The sequence below is a fragment of the Sebastes umbrosus genome, chromosome 9 (genome assembly GCF_015220745.1).
Source record: "Sebastes umbrosus isolate fSebUmb1 chromosome 9, fSebUmb1.pri, whole genome shotgun sequence".
Taxonomy (NCBI): domain Eukaryota; kingdom Metazoa; phylum Chordata; class Actinopteri; order Perciformes; family Sebastidae; genus Sebastes; species Sebastes umbrosus.
This window is the reverse complement of record NC_051277.1, coordinates 16,896,957-16,908,741: the sequence shown is the minus strand read 5'-3', so window position 1 is coordinate 16,908,741 and position 11,785 is coordinate 16,896,957. Positions and strand designations below refer to the sequence as shown.

At 39.4% G+C, this 11,785-nt stretch overlaps 2 long non-coding RNA genes across 2 annotated transcripts in view; one reads left to right on the top strand and one right to left on the bottom strand.

The window, feature by feature from the left end:
- Positions 1-245: 245 nt before the first annotated feature.
- On the bottom strand, positions 246-5,701 carry LOC119494697. The gene is made up of 3 exons (XR_005208273.1): positions 5,592-5,701; positions 4,860-4,882; positions 246-916 (listed from the first exon to the last, which is right to left on the bottom strand). It is a non-coding gene; the product is annotated as an uncharacterized LOC119494697 (long non-coding RNA).
- Positions 5,702-6,592: 891 nt separating this feature from the next.
- Positions 6,593-11,785, top strand: part of LOC119494695 — a 75,168-nt gene continuing 69,975 nt past the window's right edge. Inside the window, exons 1-3 of the long non-coding RNA XR_005208271.1 lie at positions 6,593-6,727; positions 7,651-7,887; positions 7,922-7,970. This is a non-coding gene — a long non-coding RNA (uncharacterized LOC119494695). The remainder of the gene's footprint in view (positions 6,728-7,650; positions 7,888-7,921; positions 7,971-11,785) is intronic.

Below are 11,785 nucleotides of genomic sequence, written 5' to 3'. Positions count from 1 at the left end.
ATTAGTAGCAATCACTGAGGCAATATCTCAAACTGGTTGTATGGTGTTAGTTAACTAAATTTAGAAATGATTACATAGATGAAATAGGCACCAAATACAAAACCTGTCCAAACCACTGATTGTCCATCACCAAACTTGTAGAATTTGGTTTAACAGAAATGAAACAATAGCCGTATTTTCATTCATATTCGCATTTTGAAGCATTGTTCCACTGATCACATCTATCAGTCCATTTAGCCTTAAAACTGCATTAAAGATAAACATGAAATGCATCCCTGAACACAGAATCACATGACGGAAAGAGCTGCTGCTGCTACTGCTTATTCCACTGAGAATCAACAACCCAAATGGAAGTTTGCAGCCTTCAACTTGTGAGACACTGCAATGCAGACCCTTTAGCCTCATACAGGTTTTCTCACCTCTTGATCGACTCCAGCAGGCATTTCGGTGTGCTCTTATGAAAGCGGATGTGCCGAAATATATGCAGTGGAATTGTAAGATTTCCACAGTTTAGAAGCCTTCACAATCACTGTTCTCCCAATTAGAGCTACAATCCTTTGTTTAAATTGATATCTGGATTTAGGTGAGAGAAGGAAAAAATAAGATTGCTTTAATGAAGGTATGGCAGTGAAAGGAGTCTGGCTAAAGTTCAGGACAAGAATTAAATTATGAAATATGTTTGAGGATAAAAAAATCTGAGTCTCTGGATAAGAACCACAGAGTCTCAGACCTCAATTAATTACTCAAAACGGCTACCTTCACCTTGACATCAACCATATTACACCACACAATGTGTTCCTTCATTTAACAAAGCAACTCACAATCTCTCCGAATACTGTAACTTGGACAAAAAGCCTTCCCCCGCAGCTGACCCCTTGCCATCACTCTCAAGACTCTTTCAAAGGCCGAACTTGTCCTGAAACCAATAAATGTAATTATGTTGAATAAATGAATGAGGAAATGATTACTTCTGTGTATTTTTGTGGAAAACATCTTCAAAAAACATACTGATGGTCAATCACAGGTCATTTCAGAGAGATTGGCTAAAATCCAGATATACATATGCACAAACTTTCCATTCACTAGCTTCAACACAACTTTATTATGCAGCGCTGAAGGCCAAAATGACTGAATCTTTACCTTTATGAAAAGATTCTTCAACTAAATAGAGTTAACACCTAGTAAAATATTATGCAGTGTATTAATCAGCAGAGAGACACAAAAGTGGTATGCTGCAAAAGAACTGCACAGCCTACAATAGCATATTATAATATTTTATAATGTGCGACTTGCTTGCCGTTCTAATAACAATAAAGACACTCAGTTGCAGGTGCTTAAATGTTGCTATCCACTCTATCTTCTGTGTGATAACTTCATCCATTTCTTCATTTATGAGATAGAATGAGATGGAGGTGAATATAGAAGCAGGTTTCCACAGCTTTGGAGGACTCAGCTGGAGGCTAGATGCAGACCTGGAGATAGGTGCAGGCAGGGGGTCTATTAACGCTTAGGGGAGCCAAGCTTGACAGCTCCTTACTCATCTGGGCCCCACAGGGAAGCTTGTTCTCGCTCCGGCACTGTTGTGATGGTCAATACCAGTGCTTCCAGGGACACCTGGATGTGGGCTGGGATATTCGGTCATTGTAACTATACTGCTCCATCTGGGATTTAATCCAGTGCAATACTGGAGCAGGGCATTCTTTTTTCTTTCTTCCTTTTTTTTTTTTTTGCTGAGCTCAGACAAGAGCAATAGGCCATCGAATATTAATGTAAGTACAGTGCGTGTCAACCTACAGTGCAATTGAGGACTTCTGTATGCAAAGCAATATGCAGTAATCATGAGACCATCAAGCACATTGTTCTCGTTATGCGGAGACTGATAGGGGCTATGGAGCTATTGAAGGCAATAATGTCATGCTATCTCAGTTTGGCTGTTTTGCTCTGTATGTTACAGATGTGATTCGAGAACAATGAGGCAAGTTGTTAATTGTACAAAATGTTATGCTCCTGATGAAAAAGCATGGATTTGTACTTGAGTTGCAATTGCACGAGAGTTAGTTTATTATTTATTAGTATGTTTTCCTCGTGACAGTCACTCTCATAACAATGTTGATGACATTATTCTACAAACAAAATTTAGCAACCACATGATAACTGAAGCAGCAATGGCAAAGATTTATCATCTACAATTGCATGACTAGCCGCTGCTGTGAATCAATACGGTGCACATACATAATACGATTTTGTTTTATTTAGCTCACCAAGGTTGGAGCTGCTACCTATCATGACAGCTAACTAGCTAAGCTTGTGACTTAAGATATTTTCTCCCGAGGCTACTTTTTATATCAGAGTGTAGCAAACACCAAGTAGCCGATTAATTCAGAATTACTCTTTTCCTCCCTGTCAAATATCTGTCCATTCTGTAAAGCTATTGTGAAAGCACAATTTGTTTACTGTTCCGCCATGAAAAACATTCTAACGTCAAAACATTAGTTCTGCATCACATTTTAACCCCGGTCACGCAACGCGTTCTCATCCCAACTCGTCATATACTGTCGCTTTGTCAGACTCCTGCTTAAAGCAGCAGTATAGGTAGAATTGGAGCAAATATGATTAAAAAATATATATTTTTATAAAGTGGTCACTATATCCTGACAGTAGTGCATAAGACAAAAACAATCAAATCATCAAAAAAGAAGACAGTTTGTGACCTGGTAGCCATGTTGAGATAGGTTGAGGAAGTACCAAGCACCGCCCACCAGCCGGAGCAAACTTACTCATTTTACAGCTAAACAGTACACTACAAGATGTTTCTGAAAACATTTGAGGCGAGAAATAGGCATTAAAGTAACAGAATATTAATTAATTTGATCAGCGCTGCCTAGTTTGACTGTTTGATCGGAGTTTGTGAGTGAGTGACAGCTGACTCTGTTGAATGAACAGCCAATAGGAACGCTCTCTTTGAAATGACTTGTGATTGGCCAAAGTCTCCCGTCACAGGCCAGATTTTTTAAAGCCTGAAAACAGAGCCATGAGGAGGCGCAGAAGTCTAGCTATCTCTCACTTGAATTACAATATGCTGAAAGGTTATTGTGACATTTTTTATGCCAAAAATATTCTGCCTACTGCAGGTTTAATGTTGTGAATTAAACAAAAACAATTGATTAGGTTCAGGGAATAAAACTACTATAGTTTGGTTTAGGGAAAAAAAACATGGTTGGGCTTAAAACTATTATGTCTGTACAGTGAAAATGAAAAAAAAAAATTCTGACGTCAAAAATTTTGTTCTACATCACATTTTTTTCACATTTTACTTGAGTTTTGATGATCTTTTACAATTTACCTGTTCAGTTATGTATTGTACTGTATGTATTCACATTGTTATTAATTTCATAATATGATATTGGTCAGTTTGGAGTTCCAAATTTGTGTCCGGTTCACCAGCAAAATATTTAGTTCACATTCTTGCATTAAGTTAAAACAGTAAAGAAACATTCAGAGAAGCAGTGCCTCTATATGTCCAGCCTGTACAGTTTATCTGCATTGGCACATTTGAAAGATAAGCTCCTAAACAATAACACTTCTGTAGAAGCAGAGCTGCCGCATGACTGAAAAATATATAAATACGTTTTTTACAGTATGTGTGTGGTGAATTGTGTGTGTGTGTGTGTGTGTGTGTGTGTGTCGTTCGATATGTGTGTACACGTGTGGGTGATATTTTACCTTGAGCCAATATGGCAGTTCCTGTCTCACAATGGATTCAAAAGGGAGTTCATCTTTGTGTCATTCCAATCCATCTCACCGAGCGCTTCCCAGAAAACTGATATGCCTATGAATATTTGCTCCCATCCTTATGTAGATGTGTCTTAATGGACTCTGACAGCTGTGTGGCTATTATTGATGTCCCAGCGAAGCATAATGAAAGTGAAATCACTCCTCAACAATAGGTGGCAGCTAAATGGTGAAAATATTCGCCCACTCTGACAGGTTAACATGTATCAAAAAATGACCCCACCATACCTAGTCTGCAGTCATTAGTGAACTAGAAACATCAAACTCATTTTACCCGAGACGCCTTGCGGAGATATCTATCTTGCACGAGTAATGAGTTACTGCTGTATAATCCTCTGGATGCTCTTGCCCATGCAGGAGGATTTTTAATGGCACATTCCTGGACAGACATTCCAAATTAAGCCTTGCACTGAATAAAACAATAATGGCGATTTTGTAACTAAAGTTGCTCATTTGTAAATTTCCTCCATATTTCACCGGAATGCAGGTGGCAGGCATTTAAATTCTGGGCACCTCCCAGCTATGGTCATCGTTAATTAAGGCGGCTGTGTTCTGACTTATTGACCCCCGTAGCTCAAGGGATTTTGATGGGTTATGGAAGAGCTCATGGAATCTGGCCCGTGGCCCAAGTTCTTTCCGTTTTGGTCATCCGCAGTGTTTGATGCATGGCAATTTAAATCCTCTCGTCTAATTAAATGTGATCTGCACTTGTGCTAAAAGACTTTTTTTTTCTCCTCTGCTCGCTGAGAGATATCAGCTGCCTCTCACACAAGGTGACATTCCACTTTTCCATTATGCAGGATTATAACAGGTAGGTAGGACTTGGAGGATATAGTGTATGTAGAGGGCTGCTACCACACTGGAAGTCCCTTTTTTATTTCTGGTGAATAAGTAATAGTGATGAGCAGACTGCCAGCCAGGGGGAATCGAAGGGATTTGGGGCTTAATTCACAGCTTAGCTACCCCATCTCTGGTGTCAGCACAATGCAAAGTTCAGTGCTAAATCATTAATAAAATAATGCCATCAGTCAGCCAACAGTCAACGCAGAAATGTTGAATTCTAATACCTTTTGTGGTCAATACTTGAACTCTGGGATGCAGCAGTATGGAGAGAGAGAGAGAGAGAGAGAGAGAGAGGAGTGTCAGTTCAGCTAACAAATGTGTGTATCATGATACACACATAAAAACAAGATTTATAAATACATAACAATGTGTAAATAGGCTATTTTCTGTTTGTTAGGTACTGTACTTTAATAATCACAAGTACCTACCAACCTGAGTAAAGGTATAACAATGAAAACAGCTCAATGTTATTGTATTATTGTCTAAAAATACATGTACAGTAAGTCAATAAACATTGTGATGTTTCGTGAGTCTGTGTCTGACAGCATATGAAACGTCTTCTCTTTATATCTCAACTTGAGAGTACCGCACATTGACTAATGGATGTATTGTACCAGGGAAAAAAAGCCTTTCACAGTATTGTTATTCTGCTAGAATGGACTGAATAGCATATGTTTTCAACAACACAAAGAATAGTCTCAAAACTCCACATATAAATGTAACAAAATCCACTCTTGTCAGCGCATTCAACTTCGGCTATTAGTTCATTTTACAACTTAATGGATCTAATAATTTAAAAAAGTGCTATTTAAGTGTTTGTACTGGGAAGTTGGTTTACCTATATAAAAAATGATCACCTATTTTTATATTTAGGACCTTGTTGGGGGCCTAATGGTAATCTGTGTTGGTTACTTAAGGTGAAATAGGCTTCTGCCTTTGCCCTCTAACCAGAAGACCTGTGTGCAGGCCTGTACATACGAAACACAGCTTGTGTCAACCCAGGGGTCAGTAACCTGCGGCTCCGGAGCCACATGCAGCTCTTTAGCTCCTCTCCAGTGGCTCCCTGTGGATTTTTAAAAATGGAAATGAATAACTGTTTTTTGTTTACATTTTCATTTTTATTTATCATTGTTGTAGGTCTATGGTACGACGGAGTGTTAGGGCCACATTGAGGGAAAAAAAATATATCTGAGATTTCTGGAATAAAGACATAATATTACGAGAATAAAGTCATATCATAAAGTAGTCATTTTATGTGTTATTTTCTTTTTATCTCGTGAAGTTATGACTTTATTCTCGTAATATTACGACTTTTTTTCTTGTAAAGTTATGACTTTATTCTGGTAATCTCAGATGTTTTTTCCCTCAATGTGGCCCTAATACTCCGTAGTACATAGTCTCTTGGCCCTCACTGCATTAGACTTATATACTATATACTTAGACTATAAACTGTGTTACCTTCATCACAATGCTTTGCGGCTCCAGACAGATTTTTTTTTTTTGCCTAAAATGGCTCTTTTGATAGTAAAGGTTGCTGACCCCTGTGTCAAACAATAGTTTTATTGACTTTTATTTGTTTGAGGACGACCTAGAACCACTGGAGCTTGGGTGTCCCACTTAGGCAGTGTCCACCATTACTGCAACTCACCTCACATGGCTTCATGTAAACAGGAATATCAGTGGAATATTTATTATCATTAGCCATCTAAACAGCTTAGTAGGAATATTGTCTTTTTCAGAATATGGGCAAAACCTGGAATATTTTGTGCAAGCCAACGTAGCTATCCAAATTTTATTTTGAACCAAAAATTTCACCATTAGTCTATTTATTAAAACAACAAAAAATAAACGTTGTATTTATTTTTGCTTCAGGTTTCATAATGAAATCCCCCTGTCTCTCCTCAGAACGGTATGAGTCATTTTATTTTGGTAAATTACGCAAAGTCCCGCTTCTTCCTCCTCCTCCTCCTCCTCCTCGTGTCAAAGTGGGTGCCAATCAATGTTTACAACCTCGGTTAAAAGATGGAGCAGAAGTGTCCACGAAAAAGAGAAATAAAACACCATGAGAGTGAATTGCGGGAGCAGCAATCAGGTAAACTTGTGTTTAATGTTAAGTTGTTGGAGCTTGCAGTGCATGTCTCTCTAGTCTGTCTTGCTAACCTGGCTGCAGTACATCTCTGGTCTGTCTGTCTCTTCCAGGTGTTCTGTGACTTTGTGCATGACTAAACTGAGAGAGAAATACAACTATTTATAAACTCAAACGGTGTTTATAAACTGCAGCAGCGTGATGGCACTCCTCAAAGATGCACATAGTTTATAACAACAGTGAGCCATGCAGGTGTGGGTGACTCTACTGTAGGTAGGTCTGGGGGTCCACCCACTTGGCATTAACTCACCCAATCAGAAGGCTTCCATTATTTGCTGGATCATCCAGTGAATGGCAGTCAGCTGTTTCAATTATCTGACTACAATCATAAAACATTTTTTTTTGCTTTGAATTTTACTTTATCAGTTTTAAATAAATGCTCCTCTGTGTTTATTATCTATGTCAGGGGTCGGCAACCTTTACTATCAAAAGAGCCATTTTCATCTGTCTGGAGCCGCAAAACATTTGCAGTGAGGTAGGGGCATTGAGGGGAAAAAAAATCTGAGATTTCGAGAATAAAGTCATATTACCAGAATAAAGTCATAACTTTACGAGAAAAAAGTCATAATATTAAAGTCATAATTTTAGGAGAAAAAAAGTCGTAATATTACCAGAATAATGTCATAACTTTACAGGGAAAAAAATAAATTAACTTGTAAAATTAATACTACTCTACTACTATAACATATATGTATATATATACTAATATTATGACTTTATTCTCAAAATCTCAGATTTATTTTATTTCCCTCAATGTGCCCCTAATACTCCGTCATACCGTCGTACCATAGACCTACAACAATGATAAATAAAAATGAAAATGTAAACAAAAAAACAGTTATTCATTTCCGTTGTTTAAAAATCCACAGAGAGACACTGGAGAGGGGCTAAAGAGCCACATGTGGCTCCGGAGCCGCAGGTTGCAGACCCCTGATCTATGTCAACCAGTAATATAAAATGCATGGATTCGGCTTAGAGTCACCAGATAACACGGTCACTCGTTAAACACCTGTGCATTGAGGAACAGAAGCCTGAGGAGCAGGAGGAAGAAGTACAGCTATCACCCTTAACCAAGTCCTACTCCTGCGGCAGTTTCTCCTCAACAAGTATGTGTCCCCTCGTCACCCCACCCACAACAAGCTGTGTGTTCAACACCAAGCCCTGTCGTCTCCGGCTGTGACCATCAAAAGTAAGCTAATTTATTTTTTTATTGGGTGTAGTTTTTGTTCGGTGCACAAGTGGATTTTATGCTGATGTTGCTGTCAGCTGTGTGTGTGTGTGTGAGTGAGTATGTGGCCGCCGTGCCAGGCCAAGCTGTTGACGTTTGGCCTACACACCTACACATAGGCTACTGGGAATTTGACTCTGGTTATTTTTCTGTCATTTTTACATGTGGAAATAGAAATGCAGCTAAAAACAAGGTCAACAAAGGTGAACAAGAGTAAAGAAAAAAAATATATTTATGGTATACATGGCAATGGTGCAGAGTGGAAATATGCTGGAATAAATATTGAATGATTAAAAGTAACAGGTTACTTTATATGCACGAAGTAGGTAAATATGTACAGTATACATGTCAGGTGCCTGTACCATTACCTCTGATAGTGACGTATAAGGCTTGTATGATTAGACTGTGGTGCATTCAGTGAAGTTTACTAGTAATGACCTATTTATTTTGGTTAACCTATAGATGTTTGGTCTTGGACGAACTGGCCCCACCTGATTTTCTCGGTGCCCACCCACACTGTGATTTCTGCCTACGCCACTGGCTGGGCATGCTGGGCAACATGGATGCACATCTCTCAGTAAATAATAACCATCAAGTATCCAGTCAACACATAGCATGGTATAAATATTTGTATTATGTTCAACAAATGTTTTTTTCAACCTCATTCTTTTCTGTATAGGTCTATTTATTCTTAGACAGACAGATTGAGCAAACCATTTTAAAGGAGGGAGGATTGAAGTTGGAGCACTGGGGTGTCCGGTGTGGCAATGGCAAAAGGTTTACATGGCTCACGAGTCAGGACCGGCTTTCTACGCAACCGCATGACCTGAGCAATTTACTGATCCAAACTGACTATTAGCTAATGTCGGAGTGAATTGTGTAGCCCCAATCCCAGAGTAAGTCTCTCTCAGTTTACATGTATGTGTTTAGTAGAAGAAAGAGAGAATGCACATGTGTTGATATGAGTAAAGCAGATCTGGGGAGGGCCTATTCACTGGACCTTTTCAGGGAACCAGCCATTTCTGTCTCTGTGCTTATATTTTCACGTGTGCTGAGCCAATCAGGAGGGGCCTACGGGCACTGCTGTTCAGCACATGCCACAACTTTTTCTTCATGGCCAAAACCTCATGGAAACACTTAAAATGTAGCACATCTTCCTCAGTTTCTTGTGTCCGAACATGAGCAGTGGGTTAAGTGCCTTTCTCCAATTTCTCTCCATTGGCCTAAGGTGCAGTGACCTTTCACAGTAAACCTATTCCCGTTGCTCTTATGGTTAAGCTGCTGAGCAGGAAAGAACAGGCTGCTGGGCTTGGCCCAGCTAGAGGGGTTCCTTCTTAAGAAAATCCACACCCAGCTGTACTGAACCATGGCTGCCTGTGTGCTTGTGGAGCCTGGGGACGTGAGCAGCACTCTCTCACTTCTTATTAGAAAAGGTCATTTTGTTGTTTGTGATGCAGGAAAAATATACAAATTGTCAAATAAATTTAAACTTTTAAAAAAGTTCTTGCTCTTCAAGACTGTTTATCCCTTATGGTTAGAGCGGGTGTTATTGGCTCAACTACTCAGGAGCTCAACTGTTGTTTTGATGTAGTGATTGAACCAAAATCAACTTATTTGATTTACGTAAACAGTTAAATGCATGCCATTGCCATTCCAACAAGTTTCTCCAGTGAATTGCTAGCTATGTACTTGCCAGTAACTGGATGATTATCAAAATGTTTGTTATTTGTGTCAGTATTGGCGCAATTATAATCACCCATTTCTATAAATACAAGATAAGATAAACCTTTATTGATCCCCAGAGGAGAAATTCAGGACAAAGCACAGCTAGGATTGAAACCCAGAATCTCACCAGCTAAGCCCCAGCGCCTGCAACCACGAGAGAACCGATTGAAATGTTTTCAAATTCCCATTTTTGTGCATGTGTATAGTGTAAGTCACAACTTTGTTTTGGCTAAGAGACATTTTCTCAGAGTCTAGGTTCCTCACTATAGATGACTTGCAGTGTGCTATAGTGGGAGCAAAGGCGGCCTACAGTAGTGGGTGTGTCTTTAGTAATCCAGGGACACACTGATATTTTGCTATCAAGGCAGACCACATTTGACATTTTATTTTACTGTGCAAGGCACTTTTAAGTTTGTACAATTATTTTATTGTAGTTGACCTTTCATGAACTGTCATGTCACGCTTGCCTGTTTTACTTCTTTACTTTATACTTAAACCAGCCATTAGACAAAAGATATATACAGGTATAGATATACAGTGAAAATCAGGCTGGTCTCAAACACCGTTCGTAGCTATAGTTATGAAAAGTAATGCTCTTTTAATTTGTATATATCCCACAAAATCAACTTGTATGTAATCCATGTATTGTGAACCAAGAAGTATAAAGAGCGATAAATGCCGCGTAGGGAGGAGGTCGGGTTGGATGGGTGGGTAAAAAAACACCAGACTTTCGCCCAGGAGACCAGCGTTCGTACCCCGTGTGAAACCAGTTGTCAACGTTGATTTATATGTCATGTAACTTCCGTAATTAAGTTACGCCACTTCCGGGAGTTATTTTAACCCAAATTACGATCTTTTCCTAAACCTAACTAAGTGTCCTGGAAGATGGAGATGGAAGTTTATTTTGAAAAGACTGGAGCGGAAATTGACATATGCGTCACGTGTTGCTGGACATTCGTAGGAAAAATGAGGAATAACTTCTTGTAAGATATCATGCGATCCATTGTATGAGGATACATTGTGAAAATACAACTTTTATGTCAATATCCGTATGAAGGCCCAGCTTGTCAGCTGACTGACTCCCCACAATCATCTGAAGGCAGCAGCACTGTTATGTGCCTTTAATGTAATCTGCAGTCTCTGATTTGAGGTAAATGCCACACATTAATTGGTACAATATCGGAAAGGGATAGACGAGTCCAGATTAAAAGCCAGGTGAATACATTCAATCTGCATTCACCCACCACCCGCGTTCAAATCAACTATCACACTAGCAACCTCTACCATGGTAACAGTGCCCATGACTACACGGACTGTTGTTCGATACAGAGGTTTAAATTAATATGATTTGAAATAGTTTATTATTATTACTGTATGTAAAGTCCATCAAATGGTCGGACATCTGCAAATAGTTTGCAGGAACTGGTGCCAGCCCACTGTGTTGCTGCACTGGTTTTGTGCTGTTTTATGACAAAGAACCAGTGCAACTTCTTTAGCTTCTGCTGGAAGGAGGACTGGTTACATTTTAATCAAATTAATGAGTTGAAGAAAGTCTGTCATGAAGCATTTCATACTGGGTGTTAAGGAATTGTCCACTGAATTGCCTTTGGTTATTAAGGTCCTGTCAAAAGAGTCATTCGAGCACATTTGGCACATTTCTTCAAGTCACTGGCAATTAAGATGGTGTAACTACTTGCTTTGACCTCAGCAAAGAGACGGAGTGATTTGTGTACCTTTCAGTAAACCTGAGCTGCATATTTAAAAGAGCGGATCAGAGTGGTGCCTCAAACAGAATCCATCCTTCTTGTCTGAGAACATTTAGCGCTAACGCATCAGCACAATGCACTCAATCCTCCCACCCGTAAGGATGACAGGGACAGTGACAGAGAGGTTGCATAATTTATCCTGGGAAGATGGCATACCAAAATGGGATCCTTCTACAGCTGTTTGTGCGCACTCCTCAAGAAGTTGTGAGGCATCAAGCCTCGTTCAGTGCAGCCTGTGTGGAGCTTTGTGCTTCATTCTCCTGTACATTCATCAGATGTACCTGC